Below are 19310 nucleotides of genomic sequence, written 5' to 3'. Positions count from 1 at the left end.
ATATTCAAGTGTTAAAAGTAGTGTACGAAAGATTCAACATGGAAACAAGAAATATTGCTTTAAAATGACAAAAAAAGGATATTTATTATTGTATTAGCAAGAAACACCTTAAAAAGGCAAAATAGGCAAAATAAAAATTAGTCCTTTCACTTTGATTTACCTCAAATCACATTTATATCCATGAAAATAATGATTTACTTCCACCCACTAAAAAAGGCATTTTGCCAAACATCCGGGTTCTACTCATTACCATCACCAAATATGACGTAGAAATAAAAATTAATGAATATAAAAATAACCTTAAAATTTGTATAATACCTATAATTTATAAGAAGAGATTCAAAATATAGTAAATATATTATTATTTAATCAAGAACTTGATAAACAATGACACATTTCTATGTCAATTAATCTACTTTTCGGTTAAAAGAGATACACACCTCCTGGACATCGCCTTTTACACCAGAGTGATTTTCAACTGTGGCATAACTCTGGCCCAGAGAGAAATAAAAATAAAGACATACGATAGTCATAGAGCAAGAATAAACCGTTCTTATTAGAGCGAACGAGAATTCTGAGTCCTCAAGCGGATAGGCTAACGAAGTAGAAGTGACCTTCAGAAAATACTCTATTGATGTGTTTACGATCATAGAGGCAAATCTCACGCAAGATCAATAGATTGTTTACCAGATAACAGAATATACGCTGCACCTTCTACGAAAGCATAGATAAGTAGCCAAAGAGACAAACACAAGAACGAATAGCCTTCTTACAGCAGAGAACGAAATAGTGAAAGAGATGAACATGAAATAATAAAACAAAGGAAGAAATTAAAAAGCTGTCTTGAAGTTCAGTTAACAAAAAACTCGATTTCTCGTCTCAACATAACACCAACAAAACCATGACAGCTGGTGAATTTTTTTTTTTTTTAGGTTATTTTACACTTCAACAACATCTTAGGTTATTTAGTGTAGGAATGAGATGAAGGTGATAATACCGGTGAAAGGAGTCCGGGGTCCAGGACCGAAAGTTACCCAGCATTTGCTCATAATGAGTTGAGGGGAAACCTCGGAAAAAACCTCAACCACGTAACTTGCCCCGACCGGGAATCGAACCCGGGTCACCTGCTTTCGCGGCCAGACGCGCTAACCGTTACTCCACACGTGTGGACCAAAGCTGGTGAATAACGCCTATTCTCATGTATGAATACAGTGATATCAATACATTAGGAAATGATACAGACGACCTTCTCAATTCTAACATTGTCATGAATAAGTAATAACAGTAACGCAAGAGGTTTTGACATGAATATCTCGCGTTTTAAGACTATTTCGTGAATAAATAATTAATAAACTCAGGATTATTATTATTATTATTATTATTATTATTATTATTATTATTATTATTATTTATTTTTTTTAATGAGATCAGTGGTTTAGTTGGACAGGAACGCCGGAAACATGAAACATGAACTTGGCACCCAATACGAGTCCATTTGGCGATTTCTAAATTGAAAAGGCGAGTTTCTATAGGCTAAATATTTGTCCCAACCAAATCACTGAATAAGATACCTATACAACTCGTTTCCGATCACAACCTACTGGATTCATTTTGTCGCCATGATAAAGCTATTTGAACGTCATATATTTTGTAGCAAGGAGGCCATGATATAATTTCTTCTTCATGTATCATTTCTAACTAACTCGGAAATTCAGTAGAATCACTTTCAATATATGCTACGCGTATAAATGTGACCAGATTACCACGTGAATTGAATTCTTAAATATTCTTTGTCTTAAATTCTGAAGTTGGTTAACCTGTGTTTATGTTGGCTGGTTAGTTCTTATGAGAGAACGTCATTGGTCAGTTATACACATATAACATCAGAATATGTAATCTCGACTTTACATATCGTTATTGACATACTGTACATATCGATATGCATAGCCGTTTTTGTCCTCTGTTGATTGCGAATCAAAAATCTTCACTTTCACGTCCTCCGTTTCCAATTATCGTTCTTGTTTTCATTACAGGTTTATTGTGTCAGGTAGCGAATTCTCGGCCTCACCTCGACAAATGGCATCTCGCTATCATTAATTCCATTGACGCTAAATACAGCGTCTTTAAGAATCGAATAAAACACTGTATTTTCTTATATTATTTTTTGTATGGATTTGTCGCTTGTGACAGCCATATTGTATCAGTGGATGTTATTTTCACTGTTAGATTATCAATCGTAGAGTCCAATTTTCGATTAGTGCTAGCATGTTGAGTTTACCTTCGGAGCGGTAATGACAATTTCACAACACTATGTGAATATAGGGATAATGTTTGTAAGTATATTGTGTTTAATGTGGTTCAGAAACTTAGTCATTTACATCCAGCAAGTCGTTGTCAGAATACTTAGTTCTTCCGAAGCATAAAAAGTGTTTTTCCAGATTAATTAGTCGTCAAAAATAATTCCAAGGTAAAAAATACACACACACACACACACACCAACACACAACAATACACACCAACACACAACAACACACACACCAGCACACACCAACACACACACACACACACCAACAAACACCAACACACACAACAACAAACACCAACACACACACGAACTAACAAACACCAACACACACCAACACACACGCACCAACAAACACCAACACACACACGCACCAACACACACACCAACAAACACCAACACACACACGCACCAACAAACACTAACACACACACCAACAAACACCAATACACACGCACGAATAAACACCAACACACACGCACCAACAAACACCAACACACATGCACCAACAAACACCAACACACACACCAACAAACACCAACACACACACGCACCAACAAACACCAACACACGCACCAACAAACACCAATACACACGCACCAACAAACACCAACAAACACCAACACACACACGCACCAACAAACACCAACACACACACGCACCAACAAACACCAACACACACGCACCAACAAACACCAACACACACACGCATCAACAAACACTAACACACACACCAACAAACACCAATACACACGCACCAACAAACACCAACACACACGCACCAACAAACACCAACACACACACCAACAAACACCAACACACACACGCACCAACAAACACCAACACACACACCAACAAACACCAACACACACACGCACCAACAAACACCAACACACACACTCACCAACAAACACCAACACACACGCACCAACAAACACTAACACACACACACCAACAAACACCAATACACACGCACCAACAAACACCAACACACACACGCACCAACAAACACTAACACACACACACCAACAAACACCAATACACACGCACCAACAAACACCAACACACACGCACCAACAAACACCAACACACATGCACCAACAAACACCAACACACACACCAACAAACACCAACACACACACGCACCAACAAACACCAACACACACACCAACAAACACCAACACACACACCAACAAACACCAACACACACGCACCAACAAACACTAACACACACACCAACAAACACCAACACACGCACCAACAAACACCAACACACACACGCACCAACAAACACCAACACACACACGCACCAACAAACACCAACACACACGCACCAACAAACACCAACACACACACCAACAAACACCAACACACACACGCACCAACAAACATTAACACACACACCAACAAACACCAATACACACGCACCAACAAACACCAACACACACCAACAAACACCAACACACACGCACCAACAAACACTAACACACACACCAACAAACACCAATACACACGCACCAACAAACACCAACACACACGCACCAACAAACACCAACAAACACCAACACACACACGCACCAACAAACACCAACACACACACGCACCAACAAACACCAACACACACGCACCAACAAACACCAAAACACACACCAACAAACACCAACATACACACACACACACACACACACACACCTGTTTGCTCTATGAGTCAGTTGAAAATTTTAAATCATGTCTTCGTTTTATTTGCTGTTGGAGCATTTTAAAAACGTCGCCATAACGTTATAGAGAATTTGTTCCATCTTTATCTGATATCTCATCTTTCCTCATTTTTTCCAGTCCAGAAAACGTCATCCACATTCCGAGATCAAAGTTCAACTTATTGGCAACATCACTGAGTACAAAAGAGTAACTTGTTGTAAGTTATAACTTAGTAAAGCATGTTGTCATAGATTTCTTTGTACGACGGAATATTCAAAGAATTGGTTTTAAAACAGGACTCTGCATGTTTTTGATTGATTTAGTGATTATAAGTGAATAAGTTTGATTTCATGGGACAATAATGGCGTTCACTAGGGCAGGGATGTCAAAGCGCCTGTATTACATGCTCATATTACAAGCAATACAAATCCAGCAAGGTTCACTTTTTAGCAAGATAAAGTACAGTAATGGCAAAAAAAAACCGGACCGACCCTTATAGCTGATTTCAGAGCCTTGTTCACTCCAGAGCACGATAGACTGGTAATTAAGACTTTCGTGGTTCGAATCCTGCCTGGGAAGGAAGCTTTTTTTTGTTTCTTATTCAAATTTATTCCCAATGCTTTTCGATTGCAGCGATATTTTACTACTTAATTAACTTATTATTCCCAGAACATGAATTTCACCAGAAATCGAAAAGTATTGGGAATAAATTTGGATAAGGAAAAAAAAGTTTCCTTCCCAGGCAGGATTCGAACCACGAAAGTCTTAGTTACCAGTCTATCGTGCTCTGTGTAAACAAGGTTCTGAAATCAGCTACAAGGGTCGGTCCGGTTTTTTTGCCACTACTGTACAATCATCGCTCTGAGAGCACGCAGTGCAGGCGCTTTGACATCCCTGGACTAGGACAATAACTGTCACTTGATGGCTTGTCGGTTGGGTTTGAATATTCTAACGGTCATACACAGCACGAAGACTACAATAATTTACGACTGCCTATAGCTCGAAAGGGAATTAATATAGGATACATGCCAATTCTACTTTCATGACGGAATAAGTGAGAAAAATTTAACAAAATCACTCGTAGCCTACTTTATCAACCTTGTAACGTGTTATTCTCGCAATATCTATTACTTAACGGCGTAAATTACTCTTATTTACAACATATCAGTGTTATCGTCTAAAGACTACATGACGCAAAGAAAGGCTTCGAGGTCGTGATCCTAAATCTGGCCGGTCAACAATACGAATTATCTCAGCACTGGTAACGGCATCTTTTGTCTTCTGTGAAGTAATATCCTTCCGTCTCTCATTTCATAATTTTTTTCACATAGCTCAGATCATCGCCTAAATTAGCTATACATTTTAGTAAGTACAAATTTATTAAAACGCAACTTTTAAGTGGTAGGGCCTACGGACCTAACGATCCTTTTCGTCGTTAATTAAACCTGTTCAATAATCTTTTAAAAAGGCTTTACTCATTTCTTTTAGTGTTTGACTTGCATTTTACTCGTAAAGATAGCTCTAGCAGTGAATAATTTCGAGGGAAAAACTATTCCTGGACCGGGTATCGAACCCGGGACCTTTGGCTAAGCTCGCCAGTGCTCTACCGACTGAGCTACCCAAGAACTGTATCAAACCCCGGGCCAATTATTCTCTTTATATCCATATGTGGGTTGACAAGACGTCAATAGCCCGACATTGAGTGCACATTCAGCTTTAAAGAGAGCTATACCTGGAAACCATATTTTCATAGCTCTAGCAATATTTTTATTCAGTCTATAAATTAGGTCTAATTTGTTTTATAATTTTAGATCTCTTCTTCTATTATTATTATTGTTATTATTATTATTATTATTATTATTATTATTATTATTATTATTATTATTATTATTATTATTGCGGGCTTATGTGAGGGCGGCAATGAACCTCCGAGTTCCTTAAAAGGCAGTAAGTAAGTATTATTATTATTAAAAATCTGATTAATCACGAATATTTAATAAACGAGGCGGTATTGATATGTTCATCGCCTAAAATGAAATAGTTTCTATGCAGGGTGATTCACGAGGATTTACCGCCACTTACGGAGCTTATTTCTGAACAAAAAATGTTATATAAACATGTGTGCTAATCTCAATATTTTCAGAGTTACACTAATTTGAAGTTGTTTGTAAAATACCGTTATTCTTTAGGGAGAGAGAGTAGTAGGTTATTTTACGACGCTTTATCAACATCTCTGGTTATTTAGCGTCTGAATGAGATGAAGGTGATAATGCCGGTGAAATGAGTCCGGGGTCCAGCACCGAAAGTTACCCAGCATTTGCTCATATTGGGTTGAGGGAAAACCCCGGAAAAAACCTCAACCAGGTAACTTGCCGCGACCGGGAATCGAACCCGGGCCACCTGGTTTCGCGGCCAGATGCGCTGACCATTACTCCACAGATGTGGACCGGTTATTCTTTAGTTTTAAGTGTAAAATAATATTACAGATAAAGAGTGAACTATTCATAAGTATTATTTCTTTAATTATCTAGTATTCTGAAGCTAAAAATGTGTTGTGAATTCCATTGTTACTTCGTACAGAATTTTTTTTCGATTTTTAACTGCAAAATTACAATTTCCTTAATGATTTGTCACAACAATTGTTACAAATCACGCCACTCTTGTAAATTCTTCAAGACTATACTTTGGGATAATTAAGCTGTAAATAATCAAGTTCCTAAAGTCGTGTGATTTGTAACAATTTTGTGATAAGTGCGTAAGAAGAGTGTAATTTTTTAGTTAAAATTTTAAAAACAAAATCTGTACAAAACAATTAAGAACACATGTTTAGCTTCAGAATACTAGCCAATTAAAAAAATATATATTTCTGAATAATTCATTCTCTATTTGTAATATTCTTTTGCCCTTGAAACTGAAGGTATTTTACTAACGACTTCAAATTAGCTCCTGAAAATTCTGAAAATACTGAGATTAGAAGACATGCTTATATGACATTGTTTGCCCAGAATGTCTTCGGAAATAAGCTTCGTAAGTGGCGGTAAATCCTCGTGAATCACCCTGTATATTGAAACATGTGTGTGTGTGTGTGTGTGTGTGTGTGTGTCTAATGCCTACTTACTTCACTTGCGTGAAAAATTATTTATTTATGTATATTTATTTATTTATTTGATATAACAACCACTTATTGTAAGTATATTCTCTTACTAGCACACGGTCATAAGCAATTCTAAGGCTTAAAAAATTGTCTTCGTCTATAAAACACTCTTCCACAACACTTTTTGCTGCTTCATTCGATGAAAACTTCTTTACTCCCCTTTAAATTTTTTTTTTAAGTTTCGGAAATAAGTGATAGTCCGAACGGACTGAAGCTGTCGAATATGGGGGATGGTCAATCAATTCCAAGCTAACTTAATCAATTTTCTACAATTCAATCAGGAACTTGTGAACCGGTACATTGTCTTGTAAGAACAACACACATTTGAAAATTCGTCATACTTTTTTTTCTCAAAGCTGAATCCATTAATAATGAAGAATAACAAGTTCCTTAACAATTGCAAAGAAAGCTTTCAATTGAAAAAGGAGCATCTTCTGTGAAAAAGAGCTAAGGAAGAGACTTGTGAAGAGTGTTTCGCTTGGAGTTTGACATTGTTTAGAAGCTATTTGTGATGATAACAGTAATCGAACTAATGGAAAAGAATGAGAAATCCTTTCCAAGATATGGCATCATTTCAGCTCATAAAGAATACATGTATAATTTACATTCGAGAAACAGTAAACGGACAAGGGCATATTGGATTAGTAGGAATAAACCTATTTACACAAACCGGGTAATAATAACAATCTCTAACGGTTGTAATGTGTAGGTACTGAAGTCAAACAATCACGATCATACACTATCCCAAGAAGTAATGATTGAAACACTTGGCAGGTGTGTGCAGCTTAAACGAAATGCAAATAACGAACTGCTGTCGCTCCTGTTTAAATAAAATTCAGCGTGAGTCAGAGAGGGTACCATCAGAAATATTGCCGTTCCTTCCGCTAAAAGAATCTTCAAAGATAAATATTAACAAAAGACACCAGCAGCATTTATCTTACCAGCAAACCCGATATCATTAAGAGATCTTCGAGCGATACCCCATGAATTCCGTGTTTCGAAAGCCGGAGAATTTTTCTTTTTATGACACCTGTGATGAACACGACAGAGAAGATGAAGATGAATATGATCGTATAATTAGTGTGTTCCGCTCAAAACACCATTTGAGGAATTTAACGCAATCGACAACATGGTATACGGTAAGGGGTGTAAGTACCGTCCTGTTTACAGTCGTCGGGGACGGTCCACAGGATCAACAAATGTTCATACAACATAGGATCAAAACTTTATAGTTTTCCCAGAAAAAAAAAATTCTTTCCTTATTTTATTTGCGTTATACTGCTTATATCGTTAGTAAAATTACGAAAACAGTTACATCAGTAGTTATATCTAGCTAAGAGTTAATTTTAGTTTAAATAAATATTAGTGTCTTCTATTACGTTTCCGTGAAATTAAATGATAATGCATGCTTAAGTTTGTTAATATTCTGGCGTGATAGACGTGGCAACGTGTTCAGCAGGATTCATTCAGCTTACGTACTCTGCACGGACGTACAGCTGAGCTGAGTTCAAGCTCCCTGTCCATAGGTCTTCTGCCGAGCGGATGGCAGTTCAGTACAGGTATTCGATAAACAACTTACAATTCAGGAATATCACATATTATTAATTTATGGAGAAAGTCGTCGTAATTCAAGTGAGGCAAGAAGGATGTACCGCCAACGTTTTCCGTAAAGAAGGTTACTTAATCGACGAACTTTTGTAGCAGTTTCTCAACGATTATTAGAAACTGGGAGTCTCTTACCCCGTTTCGAAAATCACACAACCAGAAATTTCTTTTAAAATGATATTGCCATACGGAAGCGGGAGAGATTAAAATTTTGCATTAGAGAAAAATTAGTTTGGTTTTGTGCAAAAACCATTATTGTTTCTTTTTTAGACGTACAATTATGAAATGGAGCAGTATTGTTAAATAAAATGAAAATTTACTATAATGTTCTATTAATGAGATTGAAAGTTTGTATTTGCTGCTCGTTCTATGTAAACAACAGTTGTCCTGGTCCGTCCATGCATTAGAACAGAGCATCTGTCTTGTACCGGTATGTCTGTACCCGCTTGAGCTGTACTGTGTACTTGTAAATCCCCTCCTCCCTATCCAGTAACGTTGTCTAATATTGTAAACTTTAATATTTAGTTAAATATTGCAATTAGAAAAGAATTGTAATTACATTATTTCTTCCTTATGACATGAATAATCATCAGTTAAAATAACGGTACTTTTAAAACTCCGTCCGACATTTTCACACAGAGTATGCTAGCCATCCATTCTCTTTCGACTACGCGCTTTTACCAACTGAAGTACAGGGACATCATTTTATTTTTACTAACATTTTTAATATAACTTGCCTATACCTCTGGATCAACGCCGTTTGCTACCCCCTTCCACGACTGGAGTTCGATGATACTGGCGTAAAATACAAACAAATCACTTTACTAGGTATAGGAGAGAAGAAAAGTAGTTCATCCATTTACGTAAACTAATAAATATCGCAATTTTTAGTTTGATCATTTTCATTAGGTTCTTGTTTAATCAAAATACAGTACAATATTAACAATGAGTGTTTTTACTCACGAACTGAGCTATCCATTCAGACGTATTCATTATGCAGTGTATATTATACTGTCTACAGCACATTAGCGTACACTATAGAGAATGAAGTTAAATTGAAAAAATAATCATCATATGGATATTTAAACACATTTTTTAAAATGGTGGCCGTTCATTTCGATACAGGCTTCAGTTCTAATGTGCATATTATCGCACTATAGACTATTGTATATAATACCAATTACCAGTTTCGTTCTTCGTACTAGTAACTGATGTTGAAATAATTCTGTACCTACTCTAAGAAAGAGTACCTTACGTACTGTAAATTCAATCTTCACTTCTGCCCGATCCGGAAAGATAAAATTACTCAGACATACTATCTACTGTCCGTCCAAGTGGTTATGTCGTAGAGTCGTAGAAAGGGAGGAAATCACGTGACAGTTAATTACTTAACGAGGCTCTTTTATTTAAGTTATTTTAAACAGTTGTATAATATTACATAGACGTCCAATTCCTAACAGAAATTAATGTTCTCAGAAAAGAGCTAAGACAGCCCAGCCACTAGCTGGCGAATAAAAGCTAGTGGGGGAAACCGGGATATGACGTAGGCAAATGGACGACAGTACCTGTGCGAAAATGATTCAATATTGAAAGCTCTTTCACTGGAAAACGCGAACATATTTTTGGAGCGTACTGTTTACTATGACCGTAAGGACACTATGACTGTATATGCGGTCTTGGATATGTGTGGAGGACGGTTGAACTTCATTAGTAGAAGGGGTGGGAGTGAAGTACATTCAAAAACTCAGGTACAATAACAATTGAAGTAAAAATAAAATGATGTCCCTGTACAAGCATTACTCCAAGTACTCTGATCTGATGTGGCAATATCGGACTTCGAAATGAGTAAGTTATAATTCGTGCTTTAAAAATTTGTTCCGGTGTGCTACATTGAGGCTTTGCTTCTTCCATATCAAAAAAGTGCCAGGCGAAAAATGCAAGGATTAGGACTTCAAGGCGCTTGTAATAATCCTAACGATGGTATCATCAGGCAAACATTTGGACAGACTTCAAGCCTTGCGTTATTTTTTCCCATTCAGGATGTTGGAGACACCTTTCGTGATGTTCGTCAGTAAATTCCAAGGTAAATGCGTGAATTTTCGAAGCATGATACTTCGAAAATAGGACCTACATGCATTATGGTTCGTGCAAGAGAAAGACGCCACACATGGTGGGAGAACACTTAAGCAGAGGCTATTTAAATTAATATTAAAGATATGGGATGAAGAAAGGATACCTGATCAGTGGAAGGAAGGCATTATACATCCTATCTTCAAAAGGGTGACAGACTGAATTGTAATAATTATAGGCCAATCACATTGTTGGATATAGCATATAAAATTTTTGCTATACTATTAAATAAAAGACTAACAACAGTAACTGAGAGAAAATTAGATGAGTATCAAATGGGTTTCCGACCAAATAGATCAACCATTGATAATACGGGCCGATAGTAAGGCAAATTTTCGAGAAATGCCATGAATATAAAATCGACCTGCATAACATTTTGTCGATTTGACTCGATTTCCAGAAGCAAAGTAATTAACTCGGTTTGCTAACTTGTGCCAAAATTTATTAACCCGAGTTAACTCGTTTGAGTCCCATTTTCGCTGCTAATTTTAGTAGTAAGGCCGCACTTCGATTATTGTGACGTTTTGTTAAGTGACCTATGTGCGTCAGATACGTGTGCAACATCCGACGATATGATCACATATCACCGTCCTTCGCAAGTCTTTCGTGGCTCCGACTTAAAGAACGCAGAACTTTACACTCTTTGTCTTTACTCTTTCGAATTCTGCACACCTTAACACCAAATTACCTTTCGTCTCGTTTCTCTTATCTATACTCTAACCACGACGTAAATACCAGATCACTTATCTGTGGCACGCTAAGTATACCTTTTCATAGAACATCTTGTTATTCATCATCTTTTACAGTATCCACCTCGCGTCAATGGAATTCCTTGTCACAAAGTATTACGGGCTGCAAGACAATAAACACCTTTAAAAACAGCTTAAAAGATAAACTTATTAGCATTTCACTCCAATCATGCTGATTTAAACTATCGCTGACTACATTGTTACTTCTTTCTTTAGACATCATCCTGATAGTGCTGTATTTTCAAATTTGTCTCATAATAATCTCTTTCTATTATCTAATATTATTTGAAATATATTAACATTCTATGTATTTTAGCTTAATTCTGCTACACAGTTTATTTCAGTGTTTAATTAATAGTTCATAGTATTTTGTTGTTTAATTCGTAAATAACTCTTGTATACATGTAACTCTCATCTAAATCAAATTGTTGAATTCTTTGTCAGTTCATGCATATGTATATACATTTTTTGCGGGTTGAGTGGAAGAGAAGGCCTTACGGCCTTAACTCTGCCAGCTAAAATAAATTATTATTATTATTATTATTATTATTATTATTATTATTATTATTATTATTAAGGATTATATCCCGAATACATACGTTTCCATTCTTTCATTAACCTTTTCCTCACTAGATGACTACAAGAAGTTAGTGATATTGCTATATCTGGTGGTGTTTTTTGTACTCCTTCCTTGCGAGTGGAATTCTATGCTCATATAGCATTCACACACAGTAGTGAGTAGATGCTAGTTAGTTTTGGCGGTTTCTGTTTGTGTTTAGTGTTTTCTTTTTGCTGTTTTGTGTAAAGATGGATCAAGTTAGTTATTCCGAAACTTTTGATCAGGAATATACTGTATTCCTGTAGAAGATTAGGAAATGAAACCGGTATCAGAATAGGAAATTATAGACCAACAAACAAATTCAGATCAGTTGATGTCGCGTCTTTTTGACAGTGGTTTGAATAGAAGACATCTGGTACCATTTCTTCTGCACCTCCGAGATCCCCATTCCCTGAAATTTTAACATTGTTTCTGATAAGGATAATTCTCATTTTTTAAAATTATTCTTTAATAATGACCACATCAACATTATATTCGAAGAGACGATTCGGCATGCTAATAAGTGTTCACAGAATGCTGAAAATAATTCGTGGCGGTCTACTACAGACTCTGAAATACGTGTACTTTTGGGCATAGTGATACTGCAGAACATTATTCACAAACCTGAAGAACAGATGTACTGGTACAAATATTCAATGACTGCTACACCATTCTTCCCAAAACGCTCTCATATAGGAGAGCAGATACTACTGTCCGGAATGCAATGTGCCACTGTGCGTAATATCCTGCTTTCGAGTCTATCACACGACAAGCAACATTTAACGCCTTGATAACAGCACTGGCATTGTGCTCATAAATTAATCCATAAAAAAGCATAAGTTGATAATTAGTTCAAGAGATATTCAAAGTGGGACAACTACCAGAGCTGGAATCAAGGTGCACGAGATAACTCGGGATAATAATTCAGGTATGAATGTATGTCTATTTCATAGTGATTTTTAGGTATGTAAGAAAATTAGTGATGTTCAGTGATTCTGCAATATTAAATGACCTCTTTACGAAAATAAAAAATATGACACTTTTTTTTACAAAACTGCTGAAATATATAGTAAGGGAAGAGGTTAAAGTCAAGAGTTGCAAAAGAAGACACTACGTTCAGTTTCATAAAAATCTATTATAAAGGAGAAAATGTATTAATTTTCATTAAAGCCACCCCATATAAAAGGGTAATTCCCTTTACATAAACGTAATGAGAGTTTGCACAGAAAAATATATTCTACCTGTAACTCCTATGAAAAGTTTTATAAAATACATTAGATAGAGAAGTTATTAATGATGTCTAAATGCATCCCCTGTAAAGGGGTACTTTCTCTCATAGAAATGCAATCAGAGTTTGTAAACAAAAAATATATGCTACCTGTAAACCCTGTACAAAGTTTAATACAAATCTTTTATATAGGAGAGGGGAGAAGGAGAAAGAGAGAGAGTTTAGGAAATACAAGTCTGTAAACCAGTGGTCGTCAACTCTCGCTGAAATGGGTAACGGGTAAGAAGTGTATCGGAATATGCACCATCGTGCAGAAGGGAGAGGGAGAAAGCATACCCGCCACCAGCCACGGATGCACGCTAGTGCACATCTCTTATCCGCGAGTAAGAGACGCTAGCCCGAGGGTGCACTGTGCTGATGACTGCTGCTATAAACTGTCTGTAAACTGTGATACACATCCTCTATAGCCTATAAAAGGCTGGATTTAAATTAGGATGCTTTAAATGGTTTTAGAGTTTGATACAGAACGTCTGTTTAAATGCTAGCTAGAGAGAGATTTGAACACTCGCACTCTGGTAATTACAACAGTCATGCTGTCGCCTATTCATTAGAAATGTAGTACGAGTATATAAATAGAGCGATGATCATAATAATGGAAATTAATTGAGCAAATGTAAGATACAGTATTAAATATTTGTAAAGTAATTTTCAGATTACAGTAGAGAATGTCATGTAAAGTAATTGCTTAAATTTATTCTGCAAGATGAACAGAGTTCTGAAGACATTTCGGTAGATACCAATAAAAATGGCAGATGAAACAAAGTGACGGTAACATGAGAATATAGGCCTAACTTCAAAAATAATAAACGATGTGGGAATGAAATATAAATTTTAAACATGAAAAATTCTCAAATTCTTGAAGCAGAACAAAATGTGCTCTCGAAGACTATAATTAGACTTTGCCAAATCAAATAATGAGAGAAATACCTACATGAAGTAATACAAGTAGCAGTCTAACGATACTCTCAACTGTGGGGTTTGTTCATTTTCGAAATTCGATACCAACGAGAAATGGCTGACGAATTTTGCCCAGCCTCTTATCAGGGACAGGATTCTTTACATGCCGTAAATCTACGACATGGGTCTCTCAGCTTTACTTCCTTCCTGGAGGATGTCGTGCTTACTTAGCACTTAATCTCCCTTTAAAATCCGATGCCCTCGGCGTTGTTTTAAATCTTAAATCTCGGATCCAATGGTTGGAATGATAACCGTGATAACCGCAAGACAGCCAGAGATGACGCCAACACTGAAGATAAGCTTCAGGTTACTTGCATAATCAACCAACACCAACAAAATAGGAAGATAATTACAGCAAATGGAAAGATACAGTACTCAGAATTATCGTTTTCATATCGTCCAAGAGGATCCCGAAACCAGGGAAAATCGAAGCGTTAATGAAATGATCAAGATCATTTATTTACAGATTTATGCTAAATAGACTACATGGTCTAACATTCTAATGGTAAATAATTCATTAGATTATTATTATTATTATTATTATTATTATTATTATTATTATTATTATTATTATTATTATTATTATTATGGAAATTGAAAAAAAGGAGGGGTACCATAGAGAAGGATATCTGCCCCCCTTTGCGGCATGGGAGAAGACGCGTTCCATATATTTTTAGAATGTCAAGAAACGGACAATACAAGGAAAAAGTGGATAAATAATACATTTTTGAATGTGAATAGATATGTAGCATATAAGATAATATGTAAAGAGAGTTAAATAAATTGAGCAAATTTTTAATGATAGTGAAGATGAAATGGGAAAAGAAAGTTAAAAGTAATGGTATATTAAATTGATTTGTTTTTGTTTATTATTTTTTTTAGTTGTGAGACTTGGCATAGATAATTAAAATTGTAAAGTAAGGCAGATCTGGGGCAATATGAATTGTAACAGGTCTGTCTTACAGATATATGATAGATGAATAAATATATATCATATCATATGATATCATATCATATCATATCATATCATATCATATCATATCATATCATATCATATCATATCATATCATATCATATCATATCATATCATATTATATGATACCATCATCATCAGACATAAGCCAAATATTTTCCTTCTTTCTTCTCATAACTTTCCAGGATTGGACTAGGATGCTTGTTCCGGTTTCATTGCCCCTCGGCCACCATGCACTTTACCATGAGATTGTATACTAGCCATCTAATGCTTCTAGTGCCTTTTTAGAAATTATATTTGAAATTAAGCAACATTTTAATGTACAATACGTCCTTCACAGTAAGAGTGCGAAGAATCATTTCCTATCTTGCGTATTCATGTCTTATAATTAGGGACAAGATTTTTAGGTTTTAAAAAGACCATTTTAGGTTTTTGGAATAGGTAAAATAGGTATTTTTAGTAGTGTTGTGGGATTTAATCGATTAATCGATCAATTTATGTTGTAAAAATATTTAATCGAATAATCGAGTCGATTAAAATTAATCGGTTGTAGGTAGTTGATATTATTATTTTGTTAATACAGACTCATACTAAAAATTCCGATAATATTTCTCTCTCGGAAATTGCTTACTTAAAAGCACAGTAGTACTGTTATTTTCTAACTGTAAACCAGGTAGCGTAGGGAAAATCTTTGCACAAACACTTCAGAAAGAGATGGAGATATGAGGACAGTGACCTAGTCTACCTCTATTGAAAGTTGAAACACAATGTGAAACCCTTATTAAGTTTTATGGTTTTCCAAGCAAACTTCCACCTTGTTGTCAGCACATCTTCCTAGCATATAAAATACATACTTCCCTGAGATTCGTCCCCCTCATCCCTTATAGAATAGCCATGCCTACACTGTGTGCAAGTGAGAGCGCAATTACCTTCTTCTCTTTCTAAAATCTGGTAATTCGATTACAATAGGGGCCAGTCTTCTATTTCGACCGCTGTACTTTTGCAGTTGCAGTTTCTGTACTGAGTTTGTATATGAAGGTTCTGTGTTTAGTTTGATAAAGAAAAAAATCTGTTTTATGTGATTTGTGAAAAGTGTAAACTCCATTAAGTCATATGAGAATTTGAGAAGTAAACTCGATGAAACGTTTGGATTTAAATTGAACGATCGTGAAGAAGTGCTTGACTGAAAAAAAAAGTTTTTTTCGTTTTTAGTGATGCAGGAAACATTGCTAGTAAACGTAGAACGGCACATAATTCGGAGCATGTGAATGCACTCACGTGTTTAAAATCATGGATCAAGCAGTATTAACTAGATGAGTCTTCATACTTTTTGTTATTTATGTTTGTCTCGAAAATTTCCAGAGAAACTGATACAATAAATTATAAGTCTCATAATAAATATATTAGGAAGTAATTAAAATAGTTGTTTTGTAATATAACGATACAATATATACAGATATACAACATTTAATACTTATGCTTATCACCAAACACAAGTTAAATTTAACAATAATTGTGTATTACAGTATATTAAAACATCTTTTCAACTCGATCAAAACTCGATTAATCTATCGATTAATCGATTAAATTCAAATAGTTAATCGATTAAATATTTCGATCGATCAATAGCACTAATTTTTAGGTTTTATGTCCAACCTGTGAAAGGGGTCGCAAAAACTGCCCGATCGTTAAAAATGTATCCTAACAGTTATTTTTAAAAAATATATATTTATTGATGTAACCTGGACCATGAAACTGACCTTTTCAAGAACCAAACTATTTATCAAAATTTATAAGATTCGAAATTTTGCTTCTTCCCCTTTAACATTAGGGTATGATCACTAATTCTGGATCGGCACTAGTTGAGGATGAAACTGCCTGTAGTGTCAGTTTCTCAAATTAGTGGTAGGTGTCCTTGTTGTACGTTTGGTAGCCATATAATGAGAAATAATGAGATTAGGACACATGTTTATATGACATTTTTTGCTAAGAAAATCTTCGGAAATAAGCTACGTAAATGGCGGTAAATCCTCGTGAATCATCCTGTACTTATTTATTGAAAATTGATAAATAGAGTGACTTCTATGTAAACTGTTTCTCTCGGTTTGAAAAAAAAACGTAGGCCTATGTAGATTATATTTTTGTCAAATAAATCGAAGTACAATTTATTTCAGTGTTTCATATTTTGTTTCCAAAATATCTCAGACATATGCTTTTATTCCTTACATTTTATGTAAATGTTACTATAATACCAGTAATAATAATAATAATAATAATAATAATAATAATAATAATAATAATAATAAATTAGTTTTATTTATTGGTTATAATTAATCACATGGTGCCACATTAATAGCAATTGTAATTTTTCATACCCTTTTCTTTGTTTCCCTTCTTTAAAATTTAATATCTATGTTTACATATGTATAATAATTTTTTTGAGGATATACTGAGTCCGTAAGGACTACCCTCAATGGGGGGCAGTTTACTATTATTATTATTATTATTATTATTATTATTATTATTATTATTATTATTATTATTACGTTGTATTTGTTAGATTCTTTTATGCCTATATCTAGTTTACCTGGTCGCGAAACCAGGTGGACCGGGTTCGATTCCCGATCGGGACAAGTTACCTGGTTGAGGTTTTTTCCGAGGTTTTCCCTCAACCCAATATGAGCAAATGCTGGGAAACTATCGGTGCTGGAACCCGGACTCATCCCATCGGCATTATCACCTTCATCTTATTCAGACTCTAAGTAACCTAAGATGTTCATAAAGCGTCGTAAAATAATCTACTAAAATAAATAAAAATCTAGTTTACCTAATCTCGAACGTGTTGTAATAGATAATAATAAATGAATAAGCTGATTTTTTTAAATTATATAACACTGATGAAAACTGTTTAGTCCATCTTTAATTTTTGATTAAGTTGAAATATATAAACTATAATAATTAAAGTGAATGCATCATCCTTTATTTATGCTGTCTGTGTTTGGGAGAAGAGATGAGGTAGTGTTCACCTGTATTTAAATAAAAAATAGAATGTATTATCGTAGTACGTACTAAGCAAGAATCGGCGCCCGGCAACTGTGATGGAACACTTCTTGTCTCCGGAACACTGCACACACACTACACTCCGGTTCGAAAGTCGCACGCCTACTGAGTACACTCGTCTTTATACCGATAGACTTGGTCAGCGCAAGACGAACGAAAGTTGACTCACCGTACAACGGCCTTCCCAGAAACAGAAGAACTTCTTCGTTGGCCTGACAACATCCGTGACGATAAAAAAAAACTCTTGTTATTGTTTAATCTAGTGTGCTTACTGACCCTAACCAAAGTCGAATATCTTTTCTGGGCCCCCTCGGTCAAGACGAACACCCTTATCAGCACTAAAGACAACAACAAAAAAAAAGTGTAAATTATCTGGATATTGAAGTACTTAGTTGTCTCTTACACATACCGTGAATCAAATCACGTTCCTTTATCTGAACATAACTGTAAAATACTTTCATTGATCGAACTTGTTAGCCATGGTGTTATCATGCGGGGTTAATTTTCAGGGAAATAATGGCCTTGATTCCCAAGGTAAACTATACTGATTGATATTTTTCTATTTTTCATCGGTTCCTTCCCGGAAATGTAGGACGGGTAATTGAAATAAACTACTATCAGTTCCTCCTAAATCCCGTTAAATTTACTACTTTCATGGCACGTTATTAATCCAAGGGGTAATGTTGACATGCGACACGGAGGGTTCGTATTAATATAATTATCTCAGATTCCAATTTGTGGAAATGTTTGTGCACAAACATCAATTTTCCGTGTCACTTCCGTTTCCTCTGCAATA

General features: G+C 35.4%; 1 protein-coding gene across 1 annotated transcript in view; it reads right to left on the bottom strand.

Annotated features, from left to right (window-relative positions):
- The window catches only part of LOC138704132 (cysteine dioxygenase type 1), a 48300-nt gene extending 29606 nt beyond the window's left edge, over positions 1–18694 (bottom strand). Inside the window, exon 1 of the mRNA XM_069832086.1 lies at positions 18524–18694. The gene's annotated coding sequence lies outside the window, so the exon portion shown is untranslated. The remainder of the gene's footprint in view (positions 1–18523) is intronic.
- Positions 18695–19310: the final 616 nt, after the last annotated feature.

Source organism: Periplaneta americana, chromosome 1, assembly GCF_040183065.1.
Source record: "Periplaneta americana isolate PAMFEO1 chromosome 1, P.americana_PAMFEO1_priV1, whole genome shotgun sequence".
Taxonomy (NCBI): domain Eukaryota; kingdom Metazoa; phylum Arthropoda; class Insecta; order Blattodea; family Blattidae; genus Periplaneta; species Periplaneta americana.
This window is presented reverse-complemented; position numbering and strand designations above follow the sequence as displayed.